Genomic DNA, 27612 nt, shown 5'->3' on the forward strand with positions numbered 1-27612 from the left:
AATTGTTTCAAAACATCGTCAAGCAATAACATTATCTTTTGAAGTAAATCAGAATGAAAATGAAACGCTTTTATCAACATTTGGTGATGATAATACTACTTATACTGTTACAAAAGTAAACGAAATTCCTTGTTGTGAATTACAGTGCAAATACTGCTGTATATGTGTGCACGTTTACCAATGTTCGTGTGTAGATTACTTTTTAAATAACACAATATGTAAACATATACACTACGTAGGATTACATAATTATAAACCACCGACAGTACACAAACATGAAAATGAAAGTAGTGAAGAAATTAAAATGCACTTAAACACAATGCAAAACATAAACAATGAAAATTGTAATATTGAAGTTGAAGCTATGCAGAAAAAAGTTTCTACTTTGCTAACAAATATAATTATATGAACAAGTAAGAGAATCTTCAAATGGAAAGGCTTTACAAGAATGTTGCAGCTATTTAAAAAAGGCCTCTTTAATTTTAAATTTTGAAGCTAATAATGTGTCGCTGTCGCTAACCAATACTGTTAGATCTGAACCTTCTTCTTCTTTGGGTGCCGTGTCCGTATTCAGACGTTGGCCGTCATCATGTTTACAATTTCCTGAAACCTTTCTCTGTCGGTTGCTGCGCGAAATAATTCTTCTACTATGGAACCACACCATTGTCTAATATTACGCAGCCATGAAAGTTTCTTTCGAGCAATCCATCTCTTTCCTTCCACTTTTCCTTGTATTATAAGGCGAAGTAGATGGTATTTAGGTCCTCTAATTATATGGCCGAAGTATTCTGTTTTTCTCCTCTTTATGGTGTTTATGAGCAGACGTTCTGAATTGATCATTTGAAAAACATCTTCATTGGAAGTGTGCGAAACCCACGATATCTTTAGGATTTCTCTATAGCACCACAATTCGAATGCTTCTAACTTGTTTAGCATTGTGGTTTTTAACGTCCATGTATCACAACCATACAATAGGATGGACCACACATAACATTTCAGGACCTTCTTAGTTCTTACGAATATTCATCGACAGGTTTCTGTTGCATAAAACTGGTTTCCAGGTCATAAAAGCTTTACGTAATATTTCGATCCTGGTTATTATCTCTTCATCAGAGTCACTATTTACATTTAACCAGCTGCCAAGGTATTTGAAATTATTTACCCTTTCGATCTCCTCTACATTAAGAGAAATCAGACCTTGATCTATATTGATCTTTCCAACTGCCATCCACTTTGTCTTTGAAATGTTGATTTTTAGGCCTCTCCGATAACTTGCTTCACTGACTAGATTTAGTAATGTTTGGAGATCTTGTAAATTTTCTGCAAAAATGGCTGTATCGTCAGCGTATCTAATATTGTTGATTACTTAGTCCACCTAGTCTTACTCCCTCTTGTCTGAACCTACAAACAAGAAAATTAAGAAGCAATTGCAGTTTTTCTCTACAAAGAAGAAACAAAGACTTTTGTCTAAAAGCCAAATATGGATGAAAAACAGTTAATTTCGGATGTGTTAAATACACGTCCGTATATTAGCTTAAATGTGGATAACGATCACAAATATTGTAAAAGTACTAATAAATAATTTTTACAACAAAATTCTGGTTTTAAAATTCCATAAAATGTTTTTCAAAACCTGCTTCATTTATAGTCAACATTTCTGTAACTCCCTATGAATTTGTCTCTGTTAAAAACAACTATGAATTCTTTCCTTGTCTTAAAACAGGTAAAAGTTAATGAAGAATAACTTTCTCTAAACATAAAAATAATTATGTTAGCACAGTCTCTCTGGACACATTGTAAATAATAACTTAATAATTTTTAGAATATACTAATCCCGATGACTTATAACTTAATATTTTTGTTTTTGAAACAGCGTTCACTTGCAACAAACATTTGAATTGCCCGCAGTTTTAAGTAAAGATACCAACCTGTAGCCAATATCACAACCAGTACGGAGAGCTCTCGATAGACGAACCTCAGTTTTCTCTGTCGTACTGGGGGACCGCGACTGTATTGTAGCGCTTAGTCTATTTGTATTACATTTCTATAAACCTAACCTAACTTAACCGAACGTTCGAAAGAATACTTTTACTTTCTACTTTCTACTATACGCTAGCTTTCACTTTACACAGTAGCACGGAAAAGATATGGCAGAATGTCATTCTAATGCGAAGATCAATACTAAGATCGTGGCTGCAAAGTACGTTTCTCATTTTTACAAAAACAGCTCGGGCTTGTTCTATTCGGCTTTTAATTTCTACGGTTGAATTTCAGCTCTCATTGATATTATTGCCGAGATACAAGAGTTTCTCCACTCTGTCCAGTCCAGGATCTCTGGCTTTTATACCGTCATCCTGTATATCGCTTCTAGTTTCTAAAATTTTGAAAAAAAAATTTTAAACTGTTTGTCCTTTGTCTAGTGTTAGTTTTGTGTAAATGTATTATTTATTGTTTATAACATTCATCGAAGTGCTGGATAGCCTACAATTTTGACGAATTAAGTCTAAAACGTTATATAAAATAAAAATTTTATCAAACATTAACTTCGAGTTTTTAGTTAGTTAAGTTTATTAATCTTTCTTCACTTGAAAAAAAAACATTTCTTGGCTTATTTCAGGTGCCCCTGAAGATACTCTGAGAGCGAAAGTACTTGGGCAAGATTTATTAAAAAACTGTGCTCGATATCTGCCTTTTATTTAATTAAAGTTTGTTATTCGAGCATTCAACCATATATCACAGTATCTAGTATTGTTCACGGTTACAACCTTCACAATAATACCTTCTGTTGTTTCCGTTGAGGATTCCTTAAATATTTCATCTAAATACAAGTTAAAAAGTTAAAGGAGAGCCTTGTCTCACTCTTCTTTTTATATTGGTTTTATTCGACAGTTATTGACAACTTACAATTTTGCTCCTTTATGTCGGACCTTGTCAAAAGCCTTTTCAAAATCGATTGCACAGGTGTATACATTTTGATTTATATATCTGCATCTCTATATCAATACTTTTATACCGAACAAGGCCTCTCTCGTACCCAAGCCACTCCAAAATCCGAATTGACTATTGCTAAATGTCTCCTCTAAAATCGTGTACATTCTACTATGTATTAATCGCAGGAAGATCTTCAAAACGTGACTCATCAGACTAATTGTCCGATAATCACTGCATGTCTTTGCACGATATTTCTTGGGTATTGTGTAAAATGTCAACTTAGCCAATCAGATGGTAATATTCTAGTGTCATAAATTCTGTTAAAGGAGACCACACAGTGCTTTAATTATTCCATTTTCTCCTAAAAACTTTAGTATTTCAGCACTTACTTCATCGGGGCCAAGCGCTTTTCTATTCTTTTCTGTTTTTATTGCCCATCATGGGCGCCGCCAGGATTATTTTCAGGGTGCGCATCTGCTTTTCAGGGGGGTGCTTTTGCATCTACTTCTTCTTCAGGTTCCTTCTCCTATCGAAAGTTGAAAATCATCATCGCTATTTTAATTTTATTGGCCGCGCTTCTGAATAATTCTAATGAGCTGCAACCGAACCACTCTCTCAAATTTCTTAGCCAGGATATTCTGCGTCGTCCTGGGTTTCTCTTCCCTTGTATCTTCCCTTGCATAATTAATCTAAGTAATACGTACTTATCGCCCCTCATTATATGACCCAGATATTGAATCTTTCTAATTTTTACAGTTTTTATGACTTCACATTATTTCTTCATTCTTTGTAACACCTCTATATTAGTTACTTTTCAGTCCACGATATTCTGTGGATTCTCCTGTAGCACCACATCTCAAAAGAGTTTAATTTTTTGATTTCAGACTGTTTTATTGTCCACGCTTCCATGCCGTATAATAAAGTAGAAAAAACGTAACAACGTAGCATTCTTGCATCTACACATAGTATTAAATAATGTAAAATATAGAACTTACAAAAGTAAAACTCTACAAAACAATAATACGCCCAGTCCTAACATATGGTTCAGAAACCTGGACTTTAACAAAAAGCAATGAAAACATGTTAGGATGTTTCGAAAGAAAAATACTAAGGCGCATCTATGGAGCGGTAAATGAAAATGGTGTCTGGAGAAGACGATACAACTTCGAACTCTATAGGATATACCAGGAACCAGATATCTTAAAACACATAAAGATAGGACGTCTGAGGTGGGTAGGCCATGTAATGCGGATGGAGCAAACCGACCCAGCTAGAAAAACGCTCCTTGATAGACCTATTGGTCAAAGAAGAAGAGGAAGACCCAGAACAAGATTCCTAGATAACATAGACCAAGATATGAGAAATATGGAAATACGTGCTTGGCGGAGGAAGGCGATGGATAGGGACGACTGGAGAAAAATTCTTCTGGAGGCTAGGACCCACACAGGGTTGTAAAGCCAAAATGATGTTGAAAATATAGAACTATACATGTAAAGATAAATACTTTCTATCTTTGCAATTGCACCCCCTTGCACTCGGCTGCCGGCGCCCATATTGCCCATGGAACATGTTATAGCAATCAGTGTATAGTATTCTACTCTTTTATCTTTAAATAATTTCTAAATTTTGGGATGGTTGTTTCCGTTTGTTTCCGGGGATCTTTTAATTTCTTGTGAAGATAAAATGTATTGTCCTTATTTTCAAAGTATTTAACTTTTTTACATTCTTTACTATGAAACTGTCATAAATCATAGTTTGAATTTCTGGGAATCCTTTATCTGTCAATACTACATCCTCTTTTTCTAGTAAATCAATTAAACTTGATTCAATTGTTATTTGAGAATCACTTGTTCTACCACCTGCTGCTGGTGACTTGAAACAGATGAAGCCGCTGGGAGTAATACCAATTAATACTTTGAGAGTAAACCCTTTTTTGTAATGAGAATAAAAATACACACGATCATCTACTGCAGAAGGCACATCAATTTTAAATTCAGTACAGTCAATAATGACATGAGTATTGCTATATTTTGATTTAAAGCAATCTAGCATTGTTACTCTTATACTTGGTTTATCTGACTAAAACACTAATGTTGCAGTTACTTTAGCTAGATTATCTAAAGATAAATAAAAGATCATGGATACTGTTGTTCGATGAATAGAAAACATTGAACTTATTGCTGCAAATGTTAAGGCAGTTTTTATTTTTAAAAGAAAAATAAATTGCCTCATTTTTTTGGATATCTGAACCTTTTTTGTAATACTGATTTTATTTAATAAATAGTTAAAAGTATCAAAAGATGCTCCAGCAAGATCTGTTAATTGTTCATCACTCTTCGAAACGGATTTCATCACCATTAAATCCATTTTATGGAAAATCAGATCCAACTGCTGTATCTACAAGAACTTTTGGTGGTGTACCACATTATTTTTTATGCATTTTATTTTTAATTCACTTTGTGGTACATTAATTTTAGTTTGAGTTTCTGCTTCACAAGAATTAGGTCCAAAAATAAATCTATTACAACACAAAATTTTTTCAACACTATTAAAACGAATAAAAGTGTCAACTTGACATGCTTGGTCACTTTTACTGCCACTCGTACCAGCTACTGACTCATCTTGTATCGTATCACACACATTTTCACTCATTAAATTGGCTGCCATATCTGACTTCAAATGCAGTTCATTCGCAGAACGGATGAGCTTATTATCTACAATTAATGGTGATATTTTTTGTAGACAACGCTTTTTGAAACGCTCATGTCTATTTAAAAATGCATTTTAAATTAATTTATTCCCTAGTTTTGGTAAAAATATTATTGGTTTTTAATTAGGACTTTCAACTTTTCCTACTTTCATCCTTTTTCTCTCCAATAAAATAAACACTGCAGAGAAGGTGAGAAGGTGTAGGATTCTAATTGAAATCATATACACTATAAAATACAACATATATTAATAATTGCATATCATATTAATATTTTGGAGCAACATTAACGCCCGATTTCATAATGACAACCTTAAGTACACTTTAACTAATGTTCATTTTATACTAAAATGCATAATGTATATTTTGTCAACCCAAACCTTTCAAAGAAACATACATCATATTGGTTTAAATAATTAATTCTTTTCTGTAAACTTTTGGTTGGCGTAATCCGAACTTAACGAAATATTTAGCATTTTTTTGAATTTGAAAAAAAAAGTAAACAAACTTAAACCAACATGATTATTATTAAAATTTACAATTTAAAATAAACTTTAATGTAATTTTCAAGTCAAACTTATTATGAAATCGGGCGTAAGAATGTAAAAGTTGGGTTATGATACTTACTTCTGGTTTATAAATCCACTTTTCTCCTTGTATTAATTTGTGTTTAGAATTGGAAACCGATGGAACTTGAATTTACTATTTTTTGTTTGCGAAATCCCATTTTCTTCAATAACTGCTTATGAAATATGCTAACGTTTTGTTAGCTGCGAAAGTTGCAAGATTTCACCACTGCACGCGCACGATCGTTTCTCGTATCCCCTCCAAGTACTTGCACACAGCGTGGATCCTTACTTTTCTTAGTTAAATCGTTTAAGGGTCTAGATATATCCGCGACATTATTTATAAATCGTCGAAACCAACTAGCCGTCTGAAGGAAAGATTACACTTCCTTAAAGTTTATCGGAGGTAATCGTTTCGATATAGCAGCAGTTTTATCCGGATCACCGGAAATTCCTTGAGAAGTTATCAAATCTCCTAAATATTTTAGTTTACGCCAAAAAAAAACATGCACTTTTTTCGATTTTCCTGAAGATTAAGTTGATGTAGTTTATCAAACACTGACTAAAGATCGTCTATAGTACGATAAGATCGTCTAGGTAACTTAAATCTACAACGTTACTAAGGCTACTTTACGAATGAGTTTGAAAAGTCATTGGAGCTCCTTTGAAACCAAAAGGCATCCGTGAGTACCGGTAAGTTCCGAATGGTGACACAAACGCAATTTTATCATGATTAGCTTCCGCGATATTAACTTAATGGTATCCCGATCGTAAGTCTATGATTGACATATAAAATACATATGTTGCCGCGTATGACATATTTTGCTTTACTGGCTGATTATTTCCTTTTAAGTTAATAAGAAAGTTTATTACCTTGAAATTGGATACAAAACAAACACACTGTCACACACAAACTTCAAATGATCTGGATGGACCCATGGAGACACAAAATGGACAAATCTTGGGAGGCCAAACATCAAAGGCTTCAGGTTATCTTGGATAATAACAAAATGTATTCTTTAAAACTCGGCTAACTAATTTGCACTTGTGGACTTCTTCAAACCTTGGAAAGGCTGTTTTTCAAATCCCTTCGCATGGACTACGGCATCCAACAAAACGGTGAATAACTAACTCACTAAACAAAGACTTCAAATAGCATTTTGAAATTAAACTTACCTTCTTCTAACTCATGGAATTATACAAAAATTTCATCTGAATGAGAAGAGTCATCTCATTCTCCCAAAATCGGTCTCTTGGCCGCACCAGCAAAAAGATTCCTGTTTATTTTCTGCGTAAATATCTAATAGGCGGAATCACGATCAAACGAAATAGCAATTTGTGTTATTATAAACAGACTCTAAAATATTTATATTATCATTCTCAGAGACTCAAAAAGAATAATAATATTTTTCTGTGTTTCAATTTATATGGGGTAAACGAAAATGCTACAAAGGTATACCCGCTACACTTTATTTGACACCTCCTGTATCGATTAAACCTTGACCTTTGTGACCTAATATGTTGATGCGTAACACCGGTCCAGGTTAAGGCGAAATAAATATATCTACCGTAACAAATTAAAGCATTATTTAAGATATTGTGCGGTGATTTCGAAATAGTTGCTCCGACGGTAGCGCTAACCATACACGAAGAACCTGAAATTACTTTATAAGTCGTAGGTGCAGCTCGATCTTTGGATTGTTGAGCAAGTAATTTGTGACAATCTTCCTTAGAATGACCGGTAACACGATAATAACTACAACGCGACCTTTATCGATACGATTCACGATTGTGGGAGGCTTTTTGCTCCTTAAAACTAAGGTTAAAGACATCATTTACTTTCCGTGCTTATGCAAGCATATCGTTAATTTGCGACTGATTCATAAGAATTTGTTTCTCTAATGTTGTGCAATAATCCGTACACCATGTCTAATTAAACCAATTCAGTAAGACTACCTGGTTCTATTTGTGCAATTATGGCTTTACATTTACAAATGAAAATATCAACTGTTGGTTTTCTATCTTGTTCCTTAGCAAGAAGTTTGCGATAAACACGATATGCTAGTTTTTTCGGACCAAATGTAATTTTTAAAAGATTAACAAGTTTGTCCCATGTAGATATATTATTTTTAAAGTCTTGATACCATTTAGCAGTAAACTCATCAAACGCGTTTTCGTCCGACAATAAAGCGCAATCGTTAAAAATTTCTACGGCACTAGTAAAAGCATTTACGACGGTATCCTTTTTACCATCAAATCGCAAAGGGAATTTCGAAAGATTACCACTTTGAACGGTGAAGAACGAGCAGTTTGTACCGACGATATTGACAAAAGTTCTTGAAATTGTTCATTAGTTAACACTACATTTTGACTCGCTATGTCTCTACTGTTTATGTCCATGGAAATTTTCGAAATTTCTTCATAATCCAGCTCGAAATTATTTATTGAAATCAAATGTTCGTCAAGGTCTCTATTGTGCGTCGAACACAAATTATACAAATGGTTTTGCATGCATAAAATCGCGAGCCCCAATCAGGCTGGACTTTTTATAAATCATATATAGTTTCCGTCAAGATATAAGAAATTTTGCCTGACGCTGGTGGGATCACCCTACCGACTTAGTATTATAATAACCCTGCAGGAGCGGATTTGTTAAAATTAACAAAAAAGTTCAAGTACAAATAATATTTTAATAGGGTTGGAATGATAAATATAAAATTAAATATCATATTATATATTTAATACGTATTTATATCTATGTAGTTATAGGTATGTTATTATGTACAATGAAATAAGAGAAATGAACAAATTAAAGAAATTAAGGAAAATAATGTTAAAATAATAATAATAATAACAGTAAAAGATTAAAAGGGTGGTAGCAAAAATCAGAATTAAAAAAGATAACATAATAAAATTAAAAACAATAACATAAAAAATAAAATTTGAAGTTTAGATGGAAAAAAATAATTACAAATTACAACTCTGTCACTATCGCTGTCATCTTTAGTAGAATTGTCATCATCTAATGTTATAATTATTGGTTTAATATGTGAGGTTAATGTTCTGTAATGATCTTTTTTTTTATAACATGTGAAACACAATTTTGCCACAGTGTTGGGGAAATCTTTTTTATTTCCACAAGGAAATTAAGTTCCTGTAGTTGGCTGTATACCATATATTAAAAATTTTGACGTGACAACGTCTTAAATTACGTTGTGGCTCGGAGTCACTCATGAAAAAGTGTAACGCCCGCTCACGTCTGTTACGATGAGTCACCGAACGAGAGAGAGGCCCGCCGGACCGGCGAATGCCTTGCGTCTCTCTCCCACTCAAACATGATCGGTCCGCTGCGCGTGCAGAACTAGAGAATTAGGCGCGTTGAATCGGTGCGTGCTTGTGTCTCTGTCTTTCTCGAGCGTTCTTGGCGTTGGAAAACCGAGAAAGCGTCATAATACAAGTTCACACGTGTGGTTAAAGTATCGTCAGCTGTGTCTGTAGTGAAAATGTGGAGTGCTTAGATTCGTCATTTACAACAACTACAACAATAAAGGTAAATAATTGTACACTAATATTTCATTATCGTAAACTATGATTGATTGATTAATTGTTAGATTGACACAAAAGTTGAGAAACTGAGTTTATAGGTTATGTCATACTATTGACAAATGTTGATAGTGTTAAGTAAATTATTAGTTTAAATCACTCTGCAATCAATCGTAATTAATTACAATTGATTACATTACAATGTTTTAGTAAACAAAATATATTTCTATAGTTAAAATTTGTGCAATTCTTATTTTCATTCAATTCCTTGTTCCTATTGTGCAATTTAATAATATTCATATCAATAAATATTCTACCGAGAAAAAGACGTTGTCACGTAAAATCTTCGCCCGTAAAACCGACTTTACAGGCAACCGATTTTTTTTTTTTAATAAAATCCTTTATAAAAAGGTATATAAAAACCCCGTCGGGCTATGTTAAATAGACAAAACGTTTTCGGAATAAGTATTACATCATCAGTGTCAGGTTAATACATGAATGTAGCCACTAAATATGGGGGTAAAAACCCTTTAAAAATTACTAAATGAAATTTAGTTTACATTATGTCTTGTTTAAAATTAAGATGGTAAAGTTACCGTTGGATTGGTAACATGGCGACATATGACTCTACATTAAGTTGCAAGTCCTGAGACGGTATGTCTACGAGGACTTTATTAAAGTCCTATGTTATTGGTCGCCATGTTACCAATCCAACGGTAACTTTACCATCTTAATTTTAAACAAGACATAATGTAAACTAAATTTCATTTAGTAATTTTTAAAGGGTTTTTACCCCCATATTTAGTGGCTACATTCATGTATTAACCTGATACTGATGATGGAATACTTATTCCGAAAACGTTTTGTCTATTTAACATAGCCCGACGGGGTTTTTATATACCTTTTTATAAAGGATTTTATTAAAAAAATCTTTTTTATTTCTTCTACAACATGTGATAAGGATTGGCTACTAAATTTGGGACAGCAGTCGTTTCGCCGTAAACTTCCCTTAAGTCGGCTCCAGATTAATTCAATAGGGTTGAAAACACAGTTATTAGGAGGTAATCGCAATATAATATGACCATCACGTTTGGCTAATTCGTCTATAACAAACTGTTTCTCAAATACTTTTGTGTGAAGAGCTTCCAACATTTCTTTTTTTGTGTATGTTTCTTCAAAGTACAAATCATTTTCATACAAAAAAATCCGATATTTGTTTTTTCGTCGAGCCTCCACTGGGGATTTTTCTAATTTGTTCACTGTGATACGTCGCGTTATCCATTACAATGACACTTTGTGGAGGCAAATTTGGCAACATTTTATTTTCAAACCATTCCTTAAACCAGTTTCTGGTCATATTTCCATGATAATCCAGCTTTGACTCTTTAATGTTTTTGCCGATAGTAAACAATTTTTTCCTCCAAGCCAGCCATTTTTGGATCCAATGTTCAGACTAATTATTCGCTGACCTCTATTAATTGGATAATTGGGTGCACACTTAATAGAGTCGTCTGTCCAACTTTTTTGAGCAGTATCGTGGGTATCGAACCATGTTTCATCCAGATAAAATATCGGTCTTCCTTCATCTCTAAATTTAGATACAGCATCCAAGTATTCGTTTCTTCAGTTCATAAGTCGAGGAGAATCCACTATTGATGATCGCTCATTAATGTTCTTGTATCGAAAACCAATGTGATTCAAAAATATTGATAAAGTTGAAGGCGAATATGTAATAGGATAGTCTTTAAGAAATTGATCGTAGATCATACTAAGCGGTGAAATTAGGTTCTTTGAATAGAAATTATAAACTGTTCTTCTAATTACCTCAGCGTCTTTTTCATTTACTGCTTTATATGTAGAAAAGTCACTCCGCTTTTTACGAGGTTGAATTATATCTGTAACAATTTTCCACACTGTTGTATATGGCATCCTTGTCAATCGAGATGTTGCCTTGATGAGAAATTTACCGTCTTCTGGATTTGGAATATCTTCTTTTAGTGTTTAATAAACATTCCTAATAATTTCTAAGTGTTTTACACTTAGCACTAGTTTTACCGATTCCTGACATTTTACTTGAATAGTCGTGACCTAACCACCGATCTAAATGCAAGAAAATAACTGCGTGAATGTACAAATGTCAAACTTAAATATGTTTGCCCCCTTTCATAATGTTTCATAAATTATGTTTTCCAGATAAATAAATGATACCTAATTATACCTAAATACCTATTAGCACGAGAATTATAATGTGTAAAGCTATAGAATAATAATAAGGTATACTTTATCTTTAACTAATATACTTACTAATGTATGTATGTATGTACTAATGTAATTTTTTAATTTTCTTTTATTTCAAGATAGGAAGCTTTATTATCGAAAGTCCATTTTATTTAAAGTGAAAACGACATAAAACAGATAATATTCTAACTCCATAAAATTCAAGTAATGAGCCCGTTGAACATGAAAATTGTTTGTGATCGTTAATAATTATTCCAAGCAACTTAATTTCAGATAAGTAAATCAGATGAGTAAGCAAAGATGACTAAATCGAGTATAGCAAAAATTTTTTTAAGACGAAGCATTGTGTACATTTTAATTTTAACAATTTATCTGCACTTATAGGTAACGAGTCAGTTTTGTAAATAATATAAAGTCCGGTCCTAGTAAGCTGTTCCAAAACTATTGCTACCCGTCGCAAAGACAACTGAGTAACATCGATAGGTGTTGTTCATTATTATAATACTGCGGTCGACTGGGTCATCTCAACAGGCTTAGGCCAAATTTTTTATATATTGAACCAAACTATACAAGATTTATTATAGTTTATGGTAGCTTGTTATATGGCTGTGCAAACAATAAATAACTCAAAAAATTAGTAAAAAAAAGTACTTTACGAAATAAAGCTTTGCGACTCTGCATTTGTGCAATGAAATCAACTCCAATTGAACCATTAAGAGTAAAAACTGTGAAAAATTCATTATAGCGAAAAAGACAATTATAAGCAGAAAAAATGATAATAAAGTGTAAGGTCAAAAATTCACTACTTACTCAAAAAATCTCGATCCTAAATATTCAAGATCTTACAGGATCATACTGGACTAAAAGAAACCCATCTTTATTATGTGAAGGAATTAAAAACACAGTAGACTAGACTCGTACAACAATTAAGGTCAACATAGATGTTTTATTGTTGAATATTCGGGTGATTTTACCTAGATATTCTGAATTAGCATATCTTAATAATGAAATAATCAATCACATATTAAACATATGTAAAGAACTAAAAAACTGATTTTTGTTTGGGTAAAAGCAGACACTCAAGAATCCCATGCAATAAACAAGTTGACAAAGCAGCTGAAGTAAGATGTTACACTTTTATTAATATCGGATGAGAGAATAAATATACCCATGGGTAATTTATATTAAAGAAGGTCTAAGCAATAAAGGTATTTTTGTTTGACTAAATGATCTACACCAACTAGAAGTTCCATAACAATCATACCTCGGATGAAGTTTGGACTAGTGATGTAACGAATGTCAGTTTTTGAACATTCGCGATTGCGAATGCGAATGCGAATATATGCCACCGACATTCGCGAATACGAATTCGAATGCGAATATTAGTTTTTTTTTAATTTGGCAATTTTAATTGTCTCCGGAACTACCGGCAGTCTCATTTGCGTGAGATGTGTAGTTAGATAAGTTCAGATAAATTTAGTAATTCAGCAATAAAATTATACAAATCATGTACTGTATTACATTACAGTGTAGTGTACATTATAATATGTATCTTGTTCCGAAAATTGCTGAATTAATAAATTTATCTGAACTTATCTAACTGAAGTCGAACTGTTTATGTTTGTTTGTATAAACTCTTTACATAAAATCACATAGACTACTTTTAATTTGTAGTTTAATAATTCTTAGACTTTTTCAAGATGATTGTCTAAAATTAAAAACTTTTAGATAATAAAAGTTTCAGAGAATAATTTGTTTTTGTTTGTTTACACTGCATCATTTATTTTTTGTTTTCTAATTTTATAGTTTTTTAAGCTTGTAAAATAAAGTGAGTTTTCTTAATAAAAAATCTAAGAAGTGAATGGATGTTTATTTTATTAATCTAATCTTGAAATTATTTTTTTTTTCTTATACATATTTATATTCGCAAAACATTCGCACATGCAATATGCAAAAATATGCGAATATTCGCGAATGCGAATATTCGTTACATCACTAGTTTGGACATGCTTGCTATCCGGAACATTTATAAATAATAAATATAACTGACATCAATATTTGTGATATTTGCAAAGAAGCGGCAAACTTGGATCACATATTTTTTAATTGTAACAAGTATACACATTATTCAGACACCCTTAGAAAAAATCTAAGAAATTTAAGTCTTAATGGTCCCTACAATGTTATGAATCTTCTGCCACTAAATGAAAAACGTGTTTTAGATTTTGTTTTATTTTTTATTTTATTTCAGTCTAAAATTAAGTTAGTAGTAGTAGTAGTAATCTCTTTTCTGTACCTATCCTTTTCCCCTACCCAATATTTGTTCTAAAAAATGCACAGAAAGACCCCTGGGCTAGAAAATGTCACCTTTGTCCTAATCCCCTAAATGCTTATTATGATTGATCTATCATGATCAAGTATTAACGCATAAGGGATGCTACTTTTATAGTAACTCTACTTCAGTTAGTTTTTAAGTTTATTTAGTATTTAGTATGCTTTTTGTTTCCTGTATTCTATATTATAATATAAGCTTCCTAAATAAACATTATTATTATCCAGATTTAGCCATACGCATTACGCTCCCTCTAAGAGGAAAATTCACTTATCTCAGATACCTACGGTATCAAAAGGATTGAGCTCTGGTGGGACTCTTTCTGTGTTATCGAGCTCTAGGTGACTTGGTATGCTGGAATAGCACCCAAAAATTTTCGTACACATGTGGAACTTGATTGTAATACAGCTTTTTGCATGGTCTTGTAGATATGTTCATTTAGACCTACCTTTTTTATGTTTTCTAGGAGGTTCTTCGGAATGCCTTGAGTAGTAGAGAGGATAATAGGTATTATCTGGATACTTTCCATTCTCCATTGTCTTCGTATTTGAATTTCCAGATCCCTTTGCTTGGCGATCTTTTCGTTATGTTTAACACAAAGATTATTGTTGTTGGGTATCGCCACATCAATTAGTGTTGTTTGTCTCTTTAGTTTAATACCTAGTATGAGATCTGGTCTATTATGTGCCACTGTTTGGTCTGTGAGCACAGTGCGGTCCCAATATAGCTTGTAGTTGTCATTCTCAGGTATACTCTCAGGAACGTATTGATAATATGGGAGATGGTTGGTTTGGAGAAGTCCCCATTTGATTGCTATCTCTTGATGAAGGATCTTTCCTACTAAGTCGTGCCGTTCCTTATATTTAGTTGCAGCAAATGCCTGGCAACCCCCGGTAAGATGTTGAATGGTATCTTGATCTTGACATCCATATCGGCATTTGTCATTTTAGACCTGAGGTTCTTTGACGATATATTTCAGGTAATTTTTGGTTGGTATAACCTGATCCTAAATGGCTAGTAATGAACCTTCTATTTCTTGGAACATATTTCCTGATGTCAGCCAACAGTTCGACGCTATATTGTCGACATGGTCCTGGCAGTTTGATCGGTGTTGTATCATCTACTGAACAAATCGGGCGATGTAGAGTGGATGTCTCAGCCGCACCTGAAAATAAATTCTTAAGTTAGTAATCTGTTTTTCTAGTTGCTTACTTATATCTATAAATCTTCGTCCTCTTGAATACCGTGGTAATATCGTTCTTTCTACTGCACTTAGAGGATGGTATTTTTGTGCTTTTGTGAGGTGTGTTTGTACTGTTTTTGTCCACTTAACAATACCAAACGAGTAGCTAAACGCGGAACATGCGTAGGGGTTTAGTGCAAATTTTTACTGTTAAGGTGTAAACGAAGCAGCTGTTTTGCCCTTCACATAAACTCAGTAGTTATCTCAGTTTTCATTTGCTTATGATCAATCTTCCGCGCTTGCTTTATTTCGAGGTATTTATATATATCATTTTCACCCATGGCCTCGATGTTCTGTCCATTTTGCATATCGAATCCGCCGGGCTGAACCTTTCCTTTAATTATATTTAAGACACGGCACTTGTCAAGACCTAAGATATCATTAGAGAAATTTTCTACTGTTTTTAACATATCCAGGTGGCTTCGAGTGGAAGCCAATAGTTTAAAATCATATGTATACAATAAATGATTAAGCTTTTCCACAACAGTAGTGTTATTTTTGATACTAAAACCAGTGTTAGTTAAGTTCAGCAGCTAAGATAGGGGGTTCATTGCTAGACAAAATCACAGTGGGCTCAACGAATCTCCTTGGAATAGGCCCTGGTTAATTGCAATATTTTCAGGTTTGATATTGCTTTCACCAGGTTTTTGGAGGTGAATTTTTTATCTTCCAATCTGACAATATATGTTTTAAAAAAGTCACTATGTTATCATCGACTTTATATATTTTTAATATATCTGTAAGCCATTCTAGCGACATTGAACCAAAAGCTTTCTTGTAGTCGATGAAAGCAGTAAAGAGATTCCTTTTTTTGCTATATGCTTGGTTAGAAATGACAGAGTCGATGATAAGTTGTTCTTTGCAGCCAATGAAACTGTTAGCGCATCCTTTCTGTTGAGGGTCTTTGATATTGTTAGAGCACAGTGTTGGTAAATACGCTGGGCTACACAGGATGTGACCAATTTATACATAGTTGGAAAACATGTAATTTGGCGATACTTGGTTGGATTTTGGGTGTTATTTTGATTTTTGGTATTAAATTTGTTTTTCCCTGGGTTAGGAAAGATGGCATTTCCTGCGGATTAGAAATAGTGTGATTAATTATTGCCTCATGAATACTCCAGAACTTCTTAAGCCAGAAGTTCTGAACGCCGTCTGATCCAGGAGATTTCCAGTTTCCTCTTTGATAATATTTGAAACTTCTTCAGTAGTGAAGGGTTCGTAGTGAGCAGTAACTTTCCAAAAAAAAAATACGTAGAAAAAAAGGTTTGTTATTATCATAACAAATCGGTCAGTCAATGTGAGATAACCTTGCACTATTAAAAACAAAAAAGTTAAACTTAATAGTTACTCTGCTTCTGCCTACATCGACTAATTCTAAAGCCAAAAAAAGATACATCAATAGTGAAGATATCCCACTAAGCTAAAAAGAATCATAGATTACAGCTCTTTACCAAACGGGAAGAAAAGATGACAAACTAATCATTAAAGCTAATAGATCTTGAATATGCCTAAGGGAATATGAAAAAATAAGGAAGTTTACATGCAGGACGATCTCGTGTAGACCATATCTTCCGCTGGACTCAAAAAAACTAAAACAAAATAGCAAGAAACAGAAACATTCGTCTGCCGTTGATTTAACCTACGATTATGACACAGTTTCGACTTAGTTTACGACTAAGCAATAAGGAAAATATCCATAAATGCAGCTTCAAAATAATAAAAAAGAACTTGCAGCGGAATAGTCATACAATTAAATGACAAAATAATTTTATATACCCTACATTTCACTGACGACTAGGCCGTGATATCACAAAATAAAGAAGTTCTCGAGTTTATGATAGTCAGACTACTAAATAAGTACAAGAAATGGGGCCTGACATTAGATATAACTAACACCAACTATCTATGTATTGGACAAGAAATACAATATATACAAATATAGATACACAATGTTTAAGTTTAGAAATATTAAATAGTTTAGATTTCATTCAGGTTTCAGTCATGTTTAGTAGGTGCATTAAAAATACTGCGATTTACATTAGAACAATATCATTTAACTTTGAGATAAATCTGTAGATTTTTATGACACTGGTATATAGCAAACTGACGTAGCTGAGCATATAGGAGTCTCCCAAACAACTGACAATTAAAGCATCTCAATTGGTTATTAACTTACTGGAGGTACGTCAAGTAGCCGTAGGTCAAGATGCTATAAGACTCCTGTTAAGTTAATCTTTAGAGTTCACGTTTATTCAGAGTTGACAGAATTCTTTTCATAAGTAATCACTCTGCAAAATTATAGCTTTTCCGAGAATATCAAAAGTTTTATTTATCGATGAATGAATCCAGATTCTGATTTCACACAGATTCCCGTTGAATAAAAATATGGAGACAATCGGAAAATGTAGAACATTTGCAATATATCTTGGGAGTCTACATATGCAGAAGTGGTACAATAATAATTTGGGGTGTGAAATAATTATAGTCCTTTTCCGGGAACAAAATTGTTAAATTTACTCAAAATAATCTTTCTCTTTTCTACGTATAGGTACCAAAAATTCATATATATATATATATATATATATATATATATATATATATATATATATATATATATATATATTTCATAATATTTGATAAATGTCTTTCTGATGAGTTTGTAAGCGATATTGAACCGTTATAGAAATTAAAATATCTCTCAAGAATGGCAATGTCATCGGCATCCTTAAAATATGAATAAAGATGAAATAAAACGTCTTTCCACAGTGAAAACTATTGTTAAACCCTTAGATCAAATAGTACTTTACTATTCTAAAAGACATTATCAAGAAAATCTTTTGGGAAAGCTATTACGTAAACAACGAATCAAAAACAATTCCTGGAAAGATAAAGACAATGGGTGTATATATGTCCATGCCAGTATGAGACCTTATAGTTAACTTTCCAGGACAAATTGGATGGAGAAGTTGTCTTACCTGACATGGCTCGTCCGGGATACTATCGCGACACAGTAAGTATTTTTGTCTTTTATTAAGTTTTTAAAATAACATCGGGTTCTTTGACTTTTATATGATGATAAACTTAGTATCAGAAGAAAATTTTTCCTCTGGCTCAGATCTGGTATCTAGTCTAATGGAGCCTAGTTTTTCCACCGTGAAAACTATTGTTAAACCCTTAGATCAAATAGTAATTTACTATTCTAAAGGACATTATCAAGAAAATCTTTTGGGAAAGCTATTACGTAAACAACGAATCAAAAACAATCCTGAAAAGATAACGACAATGGGTGTATATATGTCCATGCCAGTATGAGACCGTGTTAGTTAACTTTCCAGGACAAATTGGATGGAGAAGTTGTCTTGCCTGACATGGCTCGTCCGGGATACTATCGCGACATAGTAAGTATTTTTGTCTTTTATTAAGTTTTTAAAATAACATCGGGTTCTTTGACTTTTATATGATGATAAACTTAGTATCAGAAGAAACTTTTTCCTCTTTCTCAGATCTGGTACCTAGTCTAATGGAGCCTAGTTTTTCCACCGTGAAAACTATTGTTAAACCCTTAGATCAAATAGTAATTTACTATTCTAAAAGACATTATCAAGAAAATCTTTTGGGAAAGCTATTACGTAAACAACGAATCAAAAACAATTCCTAAAAAGATAAAGACAATGGGTGTATATATGTCCATGCCAGTATGAGACCGTGTTAGTTAACTTTCCAGGACAAATTGGATGTAGAAGTTGTCTTGCCTGACATGGCTCGTCCGGGATACTATCGCGACACAGTAAGTATTTTTGTCTTTTATTAAGTTTTTAAAATAACATCGGGTTCTTTGACTTTTATATGATGATAAACTTAGTATCAGAAGAAACTTTTTCCTCTTTCTCAGATCTGGTACCTAGTCTAATGGAGCCTAGTTTTTATATGCTCTCGACAAAGTAATTAAAGCCCTACACCGAAGCCAGTCTTAAAGAATATCAGGCAGGTTTCAGGCCAGACTTTTACTTTAAAACGGTCTGGAAAATGCTTTAAAATGAGTTTAATATCGATTTATACCATCTTTTTCTGTAATTTAAAGCTCCACATGATAGCTTTATGAAAACAAACCTGTACAATGTTCTGAATAAACTAGGGCTTAAAAAACTCATGTGCATGATAACAATGACAATGAAAATAAAATTGACAATTATTAAAAATAATATTTGCTTTAAATATTTAGAACAACAGTTTATTATTTTTTTTTTTTGGAATGCACAGAGGACATAGAAAAGGTAACGCATTAGCATGTTAGATCTTCAACGTTTCCTTAGAGGATCGTTCAATACAAGAATCACAAAATCCAGAATAACAGAGCTAATAGCGGAAACAGAAACAATGACACTGCATATAAATCAAGTTTATAGACAAAGCATTAAAAAAGTACACGTTCATGCCGATTAAGACACCCACTAGCTTAAGAAATGTTTGTATAGATTTTACTAACACTACTAGCATCTCTCTGGGCAGACTTATCGACCACAATAACATACCAAAGACGTATTAGACTCGCAAATATATTATATTATAAAATCTCAAAATATCTAGCTAAGAAACGTTATTCTCAAAAAAACAACAAGATTAAGACTAGGCCAGGTTATGTTACTGTCCTGACACATTGATTCAGGACATGGAGGCTAACCAAATCTATAAATTCTGTCTATATATCTTTAAAAAATAATACTACGCAAAATCTTTTACGAGGTTTGTAAAGACGGAATATGAAGGTGTAGATACAACTTTGAGCTACAGAACATACACAAGCAGAAGTTGTGTGAAAAAGATATTATTACTACCACTATACAACTTCGTCTGTAATGGGCAGGACATGCACACCGAAAAATTTTAACGGCTGTAGCACTACTAATAATAATAAACTTAAGAACTAAATATTTTCGGCAAAAAAGTGTGATATTTGGACTCACCATCCCTTACTAAACTGTAAAAAAAATTACCTATAGATTGAAAAAGAGGAAACATTTACAACAACTATTATACGGTCATGTAGCTGTAGACAAAACCAATAATACATAAAAAAGTTTCAAGAAATATGTCAATACGTGTTAAATTACATTTATCTGTTTTCAAGACTTGATTTCAAATAACAGTGGATCCCCTGGTAACATTAAATTTATTTCTTTATGGTAACATTATGGTTTTACCTATTACATAACTGATATCTCGATTGACGTTTATATTGTAGTTTAAATAGCTCATAGATAATAAATAATCGCTACTCATTTTCTGCAAACAAAGCTACTTATAATTTTAATTTGCGTGGTAAGTTGGATAAGATATACAGGGAATATTTCAAAACTAAACAAATTAGCCGAGTAGTTCCTTAAGTGTCAATTGGTCATCCTGTGGCATACTGTGCTAGTTCAGCTACCTTAAGTCTCACAAATTTTATCTTGTGATACCATACTTAATTGGGTACTTGGGCGCCTTCAATACACTTTCACTTCATCTTCTCACCCCATACATCCATTACTTCCATATTTTACTCATTGGCGTAGAACCTGTAAAAATTTGTAAAAATTCCATTACTAAAGAGATGCCCAAAACTGGCTTCGACAACACCACATATCTTTTGTCCCAAAAACGATAATCCTCCAAACTTGCCGCAAGCTCGTCCAATAGAGGAATATTATAGGGTGTCAGATTTGGATAACTACCAGAATATGAAATAAAAGAATACTTACACAAATCTCCTGGGCAACTGGGCAAATAAAACAACAAGGAAGGGCTTCTAGCAATTTTGAATAAAGGGCGCCGCTTTGAAGGATCCTAAACTTGCTGGAGGAAAGAAGAAAAGGGCCCTTCCTTCCTAAAAAGTAAACACACAAAAAAGGTTAGGAGATTTTTTTTAAACTAAAATAAACAAAATGGTTGGAGCAATAAATTAAACATTTATTTGTGTCTCTAACAAACAGTTATCAATATATATATATATATATATATATATATATATATATATATATATACCCGGTATTTAGGCGCCTCGCCCTTCCGGTAGGGATCTATGGAGGAGTATCACTGAGCCGCAAGCACTTATCTCTTGCCGTACTGCTCCACCATAGGCCGATCAGACACCAGCATATTCTAGTCTAAGCCGCAGATTCATTTAGAATTTTAAACTGCTGCGTTAGCCTTTTTGTTTTCTGTACACCGAGCTGAGGATCGAACCACTGAACCACTCGCAGTGAAGCGAGTGAGAACCGGCCGCCCAGTCCGCTTGGCTATCTGACCGACTTATCAAAAATACAGATTGCATAAAAAAATATACTATAATTAAAAGTTGCAAAAATACAAAATACAAAATTTCAAAAAAAAACTTACATGTGTTGTCTGTTTACAATGGGATTGCTACAAAAACTGTCAAAATTGTTATTAGATTATTTATCACTGTGGCAAATTTAGATTACTGAAATTAAAGATATCTTTGTATATGAAAATATTGTAAAATTTAACCTTTTCTACGAAATCAATTTATGTCATAACAAAACAAATTAGAGTTAGCTGTCATATGTCAACATTCAATTCGAATGACAAAGAAACAAAAAATTGACAGCAACCACGCCTAGTTTTACAATATAATTTTAATTATTACAGATTCTTAAATTTAAATGAAAGCAATTATCACTTTTAGCAAAAAAATGTCTGTCCAATTTAAAAAAAAATTAATATATAAAAAAAACTTGCTACATCTCTGGGATTGAAACTAACCGGACAAATTCTCCACGGGAACAAAGGAAACCATTTCCATACTTCAGGAACGACGATCTAAGACGTAAATGGGGCTGGATCAAGCAGGCAAACGACAACAAAGCTGGTGGGACATCCTATATAATAATTTTTTAAAATTTCTTCAGTTCCGGTGTACTGCACAAATCTTATGATGATTATTCTGTTCTAAACTGCCATTATGCAAAGAGTATTATCACCTTAACCGGTCTTAAGACATTACACACAAAGAAGTGGCTCTGGATTCAAAATCCGCCAAACGACCTTCTCGTTTAAGATCTCCTGCTTGACTTCCTTTGCGTTAGATTTTACAAATTCAACCAAAATAAATTCCCCTCGCGTCTCCGGAACCAGTTGTGCCTACAAACTTAAAACAAACATAATACCCTCGACAACCGTTCGTCGACAACCTTGAAATATTCCCAACCTATTACGTTTCAGAGAGAAAAAACACAAGACTTGCAATATTTTTTCTAGGGACGTTGAACTTAAAATGCCATAAAATATCGATCGTTTTAAAATTCCTTTATAAGAGACAAACGCAAATAAACAACTCAGGGGTGTACTACAAAACTTAAAACAGAATTTATATTATTATATAGATATTATATATTAACAAATCTAAAACGCTACAAGCCCAACATGAAAAAAAAGGAAAAAAACTAAATTAAACCAAGAAAAGAAATCAAAAAAGACGCAGAGGAAATGCTGAAACAAACAGAAGAATTATTTAGCGACCAAAATTCCAATTATCCCTTAAACTATAAAAAACTAATAGATTTCTTCGAAAACTGCACAGGATCTTCGGACCCACTAAGTATTGCAACATGCTAAAATAGCCAGAGGAGGAGTAGCGATATACATAAAGAACGACATTAATAGTATAGAAATACCATAAGAAACAAATTTCGAGACAATTGCAGTCAAAATCAAAAACGTAACTACCTCTTCCGTATGCAACATATACATTTCCCCCAATCAAGAATCTAACCATAACGAAATATCGGACCTCTTGGATCAAATACCTACTCCACGACTAATTGTCGGAGACTTCAATGTACATAACTCTTTATGGGGTTCATAAAAATTTGTCTCGGTAGAAAAATAGAATCTCTTCTGGAAAAATTTAATCTAAATCTACTTAATGATGAACAAGACACCCGTTTCGACATAAGAACGGGTAAAGGTTCTGCTATTGATGTATCTATATGCGAACCATCAATAATGCATATGCTTTCATGGGATGTATTACTGGAGTTTATTTTATTGTATTATGGAGTTTATACTGGAGTTATTACCTTCGTTCCGAAGGTTGGCGATCATCAGGGCTATACGTATTTTCGAAACTGCTGACCGAAACAATTCGTTGCTGCTACAGCTATACCATTCCCGTAGATTCTTTAGCCAGGAGTTTCGTCTTTTTCCTATGGACCTTTTTCCTGCTATTTTCCCTTGCATAATTATTCAAAGCAGGTCATATCTTTCGCCTCTTGTAATGTGTCCCAAGTATTGCAGTTTTCGTTTTTTGATCGTAAATATGACTTCCTTTTCTTTATTCATTCTTCTCAAGACCTCGACATTTGTGACTCTCTCGGTCCATGATATTATGGACCGAGTGATCACTATCCTATTATAATTCATAACGAAGAATCATCTACAGCTATACCAGAAGTAAAATGGAACTTAAAAAATGCGGATTGGAAGAAATTTCAAAACCATATCCAACACAACTTGCATGTCATAAATTAAAACAGTAATGTGAATGAAGAAGTAGATTTTATTACAAAACTGATAATAGATTCAGCAGATAAAAATATTAGGAGTAATGTAAATTTCCTCCAGTTTCTTGGTGGAACCATGAATGCAAACAAGCAATACAACAATCCAAAAAAGCGTTTAATAAATTTAAACGACAAAAAAATTAACAAAACCCTTTAGAATTTAAACGACTACGAGCTATAGCCAGATTTACTATCAAAAAAGCAAAGCGCGAATCTTGGACAACATGCGTTCCAACAATTGACATTTCTACTCTAATGACAACTTTATGGAAAAAATATTGTAAAATATAAATCTCAAAAGGAAATATCAAATATACTGGCATTAGGTTATGAAAAAAACTCAAGTGATGCAAACTATTCACCAAATTTTTTAAAGAACAAAAGAAATGAAAAAAAATACACCATTGACTATGAAGATCAAAATAACAGCGAAATAAACTTTACAATATCGATGGATGAATTAGAAACGGTAATGAAAAACTGTAAAAACTCGTGCCCTGGTCCAGATAATATACCCACTATTTTCCTAAAAAACCTTACCTACCCATCTAAAGAATAGTTACTCAGCTTGTACAACCTAATCTTCTCGAAAAATGTGTTTCCAGAATCCTGGAGAATTTCAATAATAATTCCTATTCCTAAACAAAGTAAATCAAAATCAGATTCCGAAACATAGGCCAATATCTCTTACTCGTAGTATGGGCAAAATGCAAGAGAAAATAATAAATAACAATAACTGGAATCAAAAAAACTAATTATACCAGAACAAAGTGGCTTCCGTAAGCGTCGTTCTACTGTAGACAACCTTATTGATGTGGAATCGGAAATACATGAGGCTTTCGCAATTAAACAATACTGTATTGGAATATTTTTCGACATTAGTAAAGCCTACGATTCAGTATGGAAATATTCAATTTTAAAAACGCTCAGCGAATGGAAAATAAAAGGTAATATACTTAAATATATACCAAATTTATTAAAGAATAAACAATTTCAAGTCAGAGTAGACGGCGTATATTCCTCAACAAACAAAAACAAGGAAATGGTATACCACAAGGCTCGAACCTTAGCACTACTCTGTTTCTTGTAGCTCTGAATTCTATTACCGCAAAAATTTAACATTCTGTAAAAGCTAGGCCATATGCAGATAATTTTGTTATACTTTGTAGAGGAAAGAACCCAACAACCATCCATAACCATGTCCAAAAAGCCATAAATCATATTGAAGAATGATCATTCTCAAGTGGTCTTCATTTCAATACCCTCAAAACCAAAGCAGTATATTTTACGAAAGGTCACCAAATACAACCGAAGAACTTATATTTAAATGGAGGACAGCTTAAATTAATAGACGAAGTTAGATTCCTTGGTATGGTCTTTGATCAAAAACTAACTTAAAAGAGACATTTAGAATATTTAAAAAAGACATGTCAGCCAGGAACAAATTTGTTACGATCACTCGCAAACAAAAAATGGGGCGCCGACTCTTCAACATTACTACATATCTACAAGGCCCTAGTACGTTCCAAACTGGACAACGGTTCAATTGTTTTCAACTCCTCCAAAAAAACGAACTTAAAAACAAAGATGTTATTCAAAATACAGGTCTTCGAATTTCCTTAGGAGCACCCATTTTCCAGACACCTACGATATCTCCTCAATTCAAACCCCTCCTCCTTGGACAATTCGACTTTCCTCTACTGACTCCAGTTTATTGTGCCTAAACAAATCAAAAACGCCAGCAAGTCAAATTAATCAAGAAGTTCTTAAAATATGCTAGCTGTTTCAAAGTTTATACCGATGCCTTTACGAAGACGAAACTGGGCAGCAATCTACTTATCAGATTATACAGAAGCTTACCAATTACCTTCACATACAACAACGTTCTCTGCTGAACTGCATGCGATACTAAAAGCACTAGTTCTGATAGTTAACAAAAATAAAAAGAGAAATATCATTATTACAGATTCTCTCAGCTCAATAATGGCATTAAACCAAGTCTACTGTAATTATCCACTACTCCTTCTCATTAAAAAGGAACTAAAACATGCAGAAAATATAAACATTAAAGTTAATTTTATATGGGTACCATCACATACTGGAATCGAAGGAAACGAGGTTGTAGACAAAATAGCAAAAAATGCACCTACTAACCCAAATGCAGAAGAGAATACGAAATCTCTTCACACCGACCTGAAAGCATTATTTAAAGGAAAGATTAATTCAATATGGCAGGATACATGGAAGAACTCCCCAATCAAACTGTACGAAGTTGATATTAATCATCAAAAAATCCCAAAATTTAACAATAGAAGAGAACAAGTAACCTTCACTCGCCTCCTGATTGGTCATACTCGGTTAACACACGACTACCTACTAAAAGGTGCTGATAAACTTGTATGTAACATGTGTAAAAGTATCTTAACGGTAAAACATTGTTTATTGCAGTGCCCCAAGTACGATGTGCAACGCAAAATTTATAACATACCATCAACATTAAATAGTGCTCTTGGAAAAGATAGTGATTCTAAAAATATTTTTGCCTTTCTCAAAGCTGTTATCAAAAATCTAATATTTCACTTTGTATAGATTTAGGATTATTTCTAATTATGTATTGCTATGGTTAAGTTTTATTGTTAAGTTCTAACTCTGTATCACAATCCGTATTCGCTAATAACCCTGCGTGATTGATGCGTCATGTAAGGAAAAACAAAGTTGAAACCTGTTTCTATTCACCCCATTTTACGGTATGTTTTGTAGGTGCAGTAAAATAAAAAGTAAAAACGTTTTCTGTTCTCTAAAATAAAAGCTGAAAAATTTCAGTTTTTATATTATTAAGTGAACAATAAAATCTTGTATGTACCACTGTTATTACCGAATAATTACGCCCATTGAGCAACATCCATCCATCGGGATAAAGGCGCTCTGGTTGGATTATGTTGCTCTTCGGGCATAATCATCTTAATAATCTTCTTGGTGCATAAATAACTATTTATCATTAAAAAAAAAATCAGATAAATATTTCGTGTCAAAACTTTTAGAACATACGTTAAATATTTATCTATACCTATGTATAAATATTCAATAAATAAAAATAAGAAGAAACACAATTAGTCAACACAACTTATTATTGATATACAGAAACAAATGTTATCTTTAAAGTTTAAAAACAAACTTTTTAAGTGTTGTATCTAATATATAAATAAATATAATACAGACCTGTCTAGCTTTGTTGGGAATACTTCATTAAACTGTCTGTTAATCCAGAATAATGAGCTGGGATAAAACTCACAATGGCTTATATACTATAAAGACGGCGCAGATAAACTGTTTACTGAATAGAATAATATGTGAGTAAAACTTGTTGCAAGTACGTTAATAAAAATTTGGTTAAACAAAAAATGGATTTAATTATACCCCTACTCTTTACCATACATCATAAACAATATCACATACGTTGATTGATAACCTGTAATAAACATGTG

General features: G+C 32.9%; 1 long non-coding RNA gene across 1 annotated transcript; it reads right to left on the reverse strand.

Moving 5' to 3' along the window:
• Positions 1 to 20617: 20617 nt before the first annotated feature.
• Positions 20618 to 27584, reverse strand: LOC140447556 (uncharacterized). The gene is made up of 3 exons (XR_011951607.1): positions 27347 to 27584; positions 21305 to 21429; positions 20618 to 21121 (listed from the first exon to the last, which is right to left on the reverse strand). It is a non-coding gene; the product is annotated as an uncharacterized lncRNA (long non-coding RNA).
• Between the last annotated feature and the right edge of the window lie 28 nt (positions 27585 to 27612).

The sequence above is a fragment of the Diabrotica undecimpunctata genome, chromosome 8 (assembly GCF_040954645.1).
Source record: "Diabrotica undecimpunctata isolate CICGRU chromosome 8, icDiaUnde3, whole genome shotgun sequence".
NCBI classification, from domain to species: domain Eukaryota; kingdom Metazoa; phylum Arthropoda; class Insecta; order Coleoptera; family Chrysomelidae; genus Diabrotica; species Diabrotica undecimpunctata.